This window comes from Myotis davidii, unplaced genomic scaffold (assembly GCF_000327345.1).
Source record: "Myotis davidii unplaced genomic scaffold, ASM32734v1 scaffold900, whole genome shotgun sequence".
NCBI lineage: Eukaryota > Metazoa > Chordata > Mammalia > Chiroptera > Vespertilionidae > Myotis > Myotis davidii.
Window position 1 is genome coordinate 1,901,893 of NW_006295185.1, and position 9,048 is coordinate 1,910,940.

Genomic DNA, 9,048 nt, shown 5'->3' on the forward strand with positions numbered 1-9,048 from the left:
ACACTAGCTTGAGGTGCCCCAGTTCCCCGAGACTGGACCGGATCACTTCCGGTGGGGAAAGTCCCACCTCTTCGGAGCGAGGCCCTTGAGCTCGGGCCGCGCCCTGCTGAGCTAGAAGGCTGGGGGACTGTTTCTGGTCGGGGCTGTGGCCTTGGCAAAGGGCCTCTCGGAGGACCTCCAGCGCCCTTCCTTTCCGCGCCAGCCCGCAGCTGCTGCTGATTCTGCTGCTGCTGACAGTCCCACCCCAAAGCCATTGAAGCCCCTCCTTGTCTCAGCTGCCCTCAGCTCCGCCTGAGTACTTCATGAGCTCGTTGGCCCGTGCAGGACGGCCAATAATTATCTAACGACCGGAGAACGCCAAACATCCCTGGACTAGAAGTTGCGAGGAACATAAAACGGCCAAGAAAGTTTATTCTCTTTGCTGGTATTTTTTTCAAATGATAGTTTTTTCTAAGAAATGCATGCAGATTACCTCCAGACTTCACTATTGCTCTGATTTCCTATGTTTTGTGTTTTACTTAGCGGTGCCTGACAAATAATTAAATATACAGTACTTTTATCCTCTGACAAATCTGCCTTGACTCTACCAGCAAATGCCAAAAGTCACTCCTTTCTTGTCACCAGGTTCAGAAAACAAAAGGATTGCAAATAGACTTCACAGGTGCTCCAACTCAGCTTTGCCTCCCTTTGATTCCAACAAAGCTACCCAGCAGGAAAGGTAAACAATATTCAGGGAAGATTTGATTGGAAATTGTTTATTCCAGCAGATTAACCTCTTTTATTCTTTCATTATCTGCATGTACAGCAATTTATAAGCTGGCTTTTCCTCAAAGTTTTTAACGGCCATCCTTCATAGTCATTGAAATTCCAAAGGGAAGGACTCTGGTGTTAAACACTAACTTTCTATTTTTAGATAAAATTGGTACTTCTTACATATCTTTCCCTCTGCCAACTTTCTATTTGTAAACTTTGTGTCAGATCCACAGGCCCAGAAAGCTAGGTTATATTTTAGGAATGTCACTCCCTCTTTGATTCAGGCACGCACCCAGAAACCTGTGAGACTCAATGGCCAGACCAGTTAAATTGACTTCAAACTCCTTGCCTGCAAGCTCTAATGGCCAGAATGTATAAAAATATTACCAAACTCAAATTGTTAGATAATAGAAAACAGGCAAATCACAGTAGTGTAAAGAAGTCCTACTGTGTCTCTCCCTAAGTATTCCCCAAAGTCACTTACAGTATCCAAAGGACAGTTTAGTTCAATTTCTCTTCGGCCTAGGGCTGGTGCAATCAGTCCAGTGAAGTCCTCAGCTCTGGCTCCAGATGGTCCGGGTCTCGCCTGATATCTGAGACACTGCCCTCTGCTGGAAGAGGTTTGGTCTATGAGTTACGGGTTTCCCCATAGGTCACTGCTCCTTCCACATGTGCTGTTGCCTGATTTGGAGCTCTGCTGCTCATCTCCTTGTCTAGCTGTCTCCAGACTGTCTGGTGGAATCCACAGTGCTACACCATCCCTGCTTGTAACCGAGTCTAGAAATTCCTCTTCTGATCTAGCAATCAGTGTTGAGCGGTCTGGCAACTTTCTGCACTGTTACTCAACTGCCAGGACACGCGTGCTGCTCTTCTTTTTGAGGTCATCCCACCTGTTGGCAGCTCTAATAGCTCTGATTGTGTTGGTCAAAGTGTTTTGGAGAGAGTTCTTTGTTTCTCCACGCAGTAAAACATACTCCTCCCCTCAGGACAGAGTCCCACTGGGTTGCTCTCAGCAACTACAGGGTTGATAAATGTCATGCTCAGTCTGAAGATCCTTCTAAACCAGTGGTTTTCAACCTTGGCTGCACATTAGAATCACCTGGGAATCTTTTTAAAATCCTGATTTCTGGGCCCCATCCTCCGGAAATTCTGTCTTTGTCACTAATGTTGTGGCCTCAACCCATAACAACAACAAAAAAAAAAACACACAGAATTTCCGGAGGATGAGACCCAGAAATCAGGATTTTGAAAAGATTCCCAGGTGATTCTAATGTGCAGCCAAGGTTGAGAACCACTGTTCTAAACTTTCTTAAGAGGGGGATTCATTACAGCAGCATCTAGGAAAGCAAACAACTGGAAATCATTTAAATGTCCTCCAATAGATGGTCAAAAGTAGTGTGTGTGTGTGTATGTGTGTGTGTACATTCACAAATTGGGATACCATGCAGCTATTAAACAAGAGAAGTGCCAATATGAAAAAATGGCCAAGATATATATTATAAGGCTGAAAAACAAGATACTGATAACTTTCTTTCTCTCTCTTTCTTTCTCTCTCTTCTCTTCTCTTCTCTTCTCTTCTCTTCTCTTCTCTTCTCTTCTCTCTCTCTCTCTCTCTCTCTCTCTTTCTCCCTCCCTCCCTCCCTCTCTTCCCCTTTCCTCCTTTCCTTTCTCTAAGCATGTCCTGGGCTGACAATTTTTTTAAAAAAAACAAATATCTCCAAATGACACAAAAATAATAAAACAAATCAGTTAATCTTTCCAAGGGTATTTATTGTTAAAAAGCTTCTTGTATTTCCTTTCAGGGAATAAACATTTATATGCTAGTATATCTATCAAACCAATTTCTATATGTAGTTTTTAAATTACTACAAAAGTAATCTCACTATATACAGCATTCTGTACCATGCTTTTTAAACACTTACTGTATCTTGGTGATTTTTCCATTTCAGAACATATAGATCTATCTCATGTATTGTTAATGGCAGAACCATGATTTAGTTAACCAGTTCCCTATTAAGGATACTGATTGCTCCTAGTTCTTTTTACTGAATATCTTCCACACACCTATATCTTGCCAGCTAATACTTCAGGTGAATTTCCAGTACTGCAATAACTGATAAAACTGATTCAGTGGGGCCTTGACTTACGAGTTTAATTCGTTCCGAGACCGAGCTCGTTAAGGAGCTCATTAAGGAGCTTGTGAACTCAAATTACTCTATCAACTCAATACAAAAAATCAACCGAGAGACAGCTGGTGTTTCAAAAAACTCGTTAGTCGGGACACTCGTAAGTCAAGGCCCCACTGTACTTGCATTCCAAATTCTTCTGGTAAATATTGCCAAATTGTCCTTCAGCAAGGTCAAACTAATTTACATCTCTAAAAACAGAGTATGACGGTTTCTTTATAACCTCACCCTAGGCATTATTAATTTTAGTATTTTAGAACTATCATTACTTGCTTTAGGACATTTTCAAGACGAACAAATGCAGGGTAGTGTTATAGAAGAATTTGGGCTTCAGAGCCCGATAATCTTAACATTGCCCTTTGCCAGCTAGATTTCCATTCTCTGATTGTAAAGTTGAGTATAATAGCTGTATTTAGCTTATAGGGCCTCTGTGAAGGATAAGCGCTTAGCCTTCCAAACACTCTCTGCTTAATAAATGTAACTGCTCAAATAATAACTTTCCACTCACAAGGCTCCAAAATAGGGGGAGGGTAACCTCTCCAGAGAGTATGCCCTTGAGATTCAGAACTTTTGCTTTAATTCTGTATCAACCTCCACTCCAAAGTAACTATTGCTTGGACAATCATTTTCAAGAACTCAGACAATTTTTACCCTAGCGTGAAAAAAATCTTAGGGTACAAAACTATATTCAGAACACAGACTTTTCAGGCACATAATTCTTGTTTTAGGCAATTAGCTTTGTGCAAGTTTAAAGTGCTAAACGTTTTGCTTCAGGCACCAGTTGTTCACTTCTTTTATCCCTCCTTTCCAGTTTAGACGTCCTTCAGTTGTGAGCCCTGGAGCCATTAAATGTTCTGGATAATTTTCCCGCCCTTTCACCCTCCAAGTGAGCCCTGTCACCTTTCACAGTCCTGGGGGAGGGAGGGCGGGGAGCCCTGTTCTTTCCATGTCCCAGGGCTTTCCTTCTCTTTTGCTTGAAGTTGCCTTCAAGTTAGCAGAAAACTAGCAGGACATCTCCTCTTCTTATTTCAGTGCTTGAGGAGGCCCCTTGTTAGCGATTGTCCTGAATTCTTTCCAGCTCCTTCCAGCCTCTAAGATCCCAATCGTCCCATTCAAATCCCTCCTCCAGCTACACCAGCTGTTGGTTCTGTATGTAGGTCTCCCCAGGTACACAGAACCAATTTTTATATCTTTTTTATCTTTTTGTCATTATAAAAATTGTTCTTTGCAAAAAAAAAAGTAAGGTGTGATCCCACTAACCAAAGAAAATCACCGTTATATTTTAGTGCCTTTCACAAAATTTTACTGAGAGTGAAAATATGTTTTTTAAATGAGAATGGGATCATATAGTTTTGCAAGCTGCAGCTTTCACTTACAGAGACGTCATGCCTGCACAAAGTATTAAAAATACTTATAGCCTGAGTATGCCTTCTTCCCCATAGCTTTAGCTTTCCTACAACTCCAATTAGCATTCATTCACATTCATTCAACCAAAGGGATTTCATGGCAAGGTCTGCTTACCACAGAGGCCACTGCTACCCAAACCTGGTCAAGAAAACATTCCTATAGAGCAGTGATGGCGAACCTATGACACGCGTGTCAGAGGTGACACGCAAACTCTTTTTTTTTTTGGTTGATTTTTCTTTGTTAAATGGCATTTAAATATATAAATAAATATCAAAAATATAAGTCTTTGTTTTACTATGGTTGCAAATATCAAAAAATTTCTATATGTGACACGGCACCAGAGTTAAGTTAGGGTTTTTCAAAATGCTGACACGTGGAGCTCAAAAGGTTCGCCATCACTGCTATAGAGACACAAGACTCTTATTTTCCAGATGTGTCAGCTGAAAGAGTTAGTTCTTTGGAACTCAGTGCGCTACTAAATAGAGTGTATCTAAAATAGGTCTGAACTCCTTAATCATTTTCTCTCTCCATTTCATCTGTAATTTCGAAGATAGTAGATAGGAAAGCATTTTATAATCTATTAAGTACCACTAAATGTAAGGGATTAGTATTAATAACTATATTTTGTTATTTCTGCATGTTTATTGCCAATTTTAATCTGTTGTATAACCATACTCTTAATTTACGTGCATCTGAATCACCTGGAAATGTTGTTAAAATACAGATGGCTAGGCCCTGCCCCCCAGAATTCCTGATTCTGGGGCAGGGCCAATAATTTACATTTCTAAGTTCCCAGATAACACTGCTGTTGGTCCAGGGACCCCACTATAAGCACCACTGTTATAAAAAGTGGTAGGGCTTTATATTTGGATCTTCCCTGCTTAATATTCATTAATTTGTCAACTCGCTCAATCATTCATTCAATACCCATTGACTGACTTTCTACTCTAGGCCACTAGCACTTTGCTAGATAGTGGTAATGGAAAGATGGATGAGACACAGTGCCCTAAGAAGTTCATGGCCTTTTGAGGAACACAGACAATTAAATCAATATTTACATTACAGTGTGGCCAGTTTCATGATAGAAATATGGCAAGGGTGCTCTGGGAGACTCAGGAAGGGCACCAGAGAAGGTTTTTTGGAAGAGGTGACTGAGCTGTAGGCGAGGAGGCCAGAGGGGTTAGTAGAGGCTAGATTAGAACCAGGTAAAGAAAAGCCTGGAGTAGTAAACTGAGGGGCTTCACCTTTCCCCTGAAGGCTGTGGGAAGTCAGAGAAGGTGGTTTTACAAAGGTGGGACACTACTTTACTGAGCAAAAGTAGATTTGGCATCCAAACCCAGGTTCGAATATTGGCTGTGCTGCTTGCATAACCTGGGCAAGTTACTTAACCTTCTCTGAGCCTCTTGTTCCTCATGTGTAAAGGGAAAAATAATATCTACCTTATTTAGATGTTTTGAAGATTAAGTAAGAGAAAGTACCTAAATGCCTGGAATATGGTAGGTATATAACAAATGGTGATTATTATCAGTTTTGAACTTTAGAAAGCTAAAGACATGGATTATTTCAGATTGAAATTATCAGGCTAGTTCAAATATCAAGTCCGTATTTGATATGGCAAGTTGAATGATTTAATGGCATAATGATAATTATTTATTAGTACAGACTATATGCCAGGAATTTGCAAAGTGATTTATACTCATCATTTCACTGTATTCTTGCAATAACCTTAGACTTTAGTGCTATTATTATTCCCAAGTTTGCAACGATGGGATTAAGACTCCAAGAAGTTAAATGACATATACAATGTCACACAGTTTGTCAGTGGCAGAGCTTGAATTCCAACTCAGGTCAGTCTAACCCTAGAGTCTACATTGTATTACGTCCTTGTTCCTCAGAAAGCAATTTTTTTCCTTTGGACTGTAGAACAGTGAGTGGGTGTTAAGGCAATGTTAAAGAATGTGAGCTTTATTCTCCTGTTTCTCTAACCTTGAGTAAAGCTGGTTGTTCCTACTGATTTCATACTCCCTCTGAAAACATGCCTCCATCTCCTGCCAGGAGCCATCGACCTTGGGTCTGTGGGACCTGCTACTGATGCTGAGGTTGTCACAATTACCTTCTAAAATATCCTGGAGGATTTACCACAGAGAATCTCCTTCTCTTGATACAGGGACCATATTAAACTCCAAGGGAGGAGGAGGCAGAGGGTAAGCCTAATTATTTTTTAATACCATTTTGCAAATAGCAGCTATTACTTATTGGGCACTTGCTATGTGTCTGGAATCGTATGATACACTTTAATTTTCACAGCGACCCCATAGCAAGTACTATTGTCACCATCCCTAGTGTAGATATCAGGAAACTGAGACTCTGGGAGGTTAAACAACTTGTCTAAGATTACACAGCTAGCAGAGGCAGATTAAAAGTAGAGAACTGGTACACTCAATTTTACAAACCTTACATTTTAATTTTTTGCTTTGCTTCTGTAGCTATAACATTTCCAAACTCAAATCTCTTAGATGCTTCTACTGCCTATGTGATTTAGTTACCACACAATAGTTCAAACCCTGTGGGCCCTTGACTTACGAGTGTAATTCGTTCCGTGATGGAGCTCATAACTCAAATTACTCCTATGTCAAATCATAAAGTGAACGAGTGAGACACATGATGCTGGGCTGATGTCGTGGCGTTCACTGTGACGTTCGCTGCGCCAACTAGCAGTGGGGTATCTGAAGCTGGCTCATAACCTGAATTTTAGCTCGCAACTCAAAGCAAAACATCGGCCAAGAGATGGCTAGTATCTCGAAAAACTCGTTAGTCGGGACACTTGTAAGTCAAGGCCCCACTGTATATGTGTGCAAATAATGCCTGTTTCCTCAAAATCATTGCATACTGTAAGGAGTCATTCTTTGGCTACTGTCAAAAAGACAAGAAATAAATGTGGCTGAGGTTGTGGAGAAAAGGGAACCTTTGTGCACTGTTGGTGGGAATGTGAGTTGTTATAGCCACTATGGGGAAAACAGTATGGAGGTTCCTCAGGAAATTAAAAATAGAACTACCACCTAATTCAGCAATCTAACTTCTGGGTATATACCCAAAGGAAATGGAATCACTATTCTAAAAAGATATCTGCACTCCCATCTTTACTGCAGCATTATTCACAAAACCCAAGATGTGGAAACAGATGAATGGATGAAGAAGATTATATATATACGCATTAAAATTGAATTCTTAGTACTTTAAAAGGACTATGGTCTGAATGCTTTAAAAAGGCTGATATATAAATGTGAGATGGTGTGAAAATTAATGGAAAGATCGATATTGTTGTTTGCTATAATAAACTGTTGTCTGTTTCAAACTCATGGCAGTGTATAAATCCTTTTGTTTTTAATTTGGAGCAGCTAGCTGAATATGCAGAGTTCTGGCACTAGGTGTCAGCAAAATATTAAATTAGAATCATCTACCTCTGCTCTTCCTTTATTTTCAAAGTTTTTATAGCAATAAAAATAAAATATATTTTCTGGATTTTAATGTGAAGAAGACAACGCACTTTCTTGTTGCTGTGACAATGTCAGTGGGAGAGAGACTATTGTTGCTGCTCAAAGTGGACTCTTTAAGGAGATCACCATGGCTCAAGAAATTGTCTTGGTTTGACCTTCAGCTTTGAATGGTCTAGAATTCAATTTTGTGTCACCCAGAAAGCTAAGGGATTAGCAGTTTGCAGGTGCGGGTGGAGGAGTGAGTCCACTGTAGTGAACCAGTTCCTAAAAGTCTACATGCAAAATTATTTTACACAGAGAAATCTAATTTTGAAGCTGATCACAGCACTTGTGTTAATCAACTCAGTGAATGGTCTTCCCATGTGGACAAGATAAACAAAATTACTTTAAAGGATCACTTTGAGAGCCTAAGGAGTTGACTGGTCCTAACTTACTATTTTCTATATTTAGCGTATCATTGCTTTTTCTTTTAATCTCCAGAACTTTACCCCCTTCTTGTGATTTCTATCACAGTAAATGGTACCACCATCCACCGTTTACAGAAAGCAGAACTTTGGATGTTATCCTCACCTCTTCCTTCATCCTAGCTCCCCATAACCAAACAACTACCAAGTCCTGCCAAATTTACCTCCTTAATATTTCTTACATCTGTCTCATCCTATGCCTGCTTCTGTTGCAGTCTTAAAAATCTCAATAAATGGCAATTCCAGCTTTCACATGGCTCAGGCCAAACCCTTGCAGTTATCCATGAGTCTTCTGTTTCTCTCATGCCCCATCTGATCCATGTGGAGAAACAGAAGGTCTACCTTCATAATTCAGTTGACGCTTGGATTTGAACTGTATGGGTCTACTTATATGCAGGGGTTTTTCTCTTTTTTCAATAAATACCTGTGCTGCTCTCAATCTTTGGTGTGGAGCCCGTGGATGCTAAAGGCCAGCTGTATGCATTGATCTATGCCAATTTACATAGGGGACTTGAACATATGCGGATTTGGGAATCTGAGGAGTGGTCCTGAAACCAATCTCCAATAGATACTGAGGGACAACAAAAATTTAGGGGGAGGCAAAACTTATGCTTGCTTTTCAACTGTCCGAGTGTTGGCTCCCCCTAACTTCCATGTTGCTAAAGGGTCAACTGTGTATCCAAAATTTGATCACTTCTTAGCACCTCCACTGCAATGAATCTGGTTCAAGCAACCATTTTC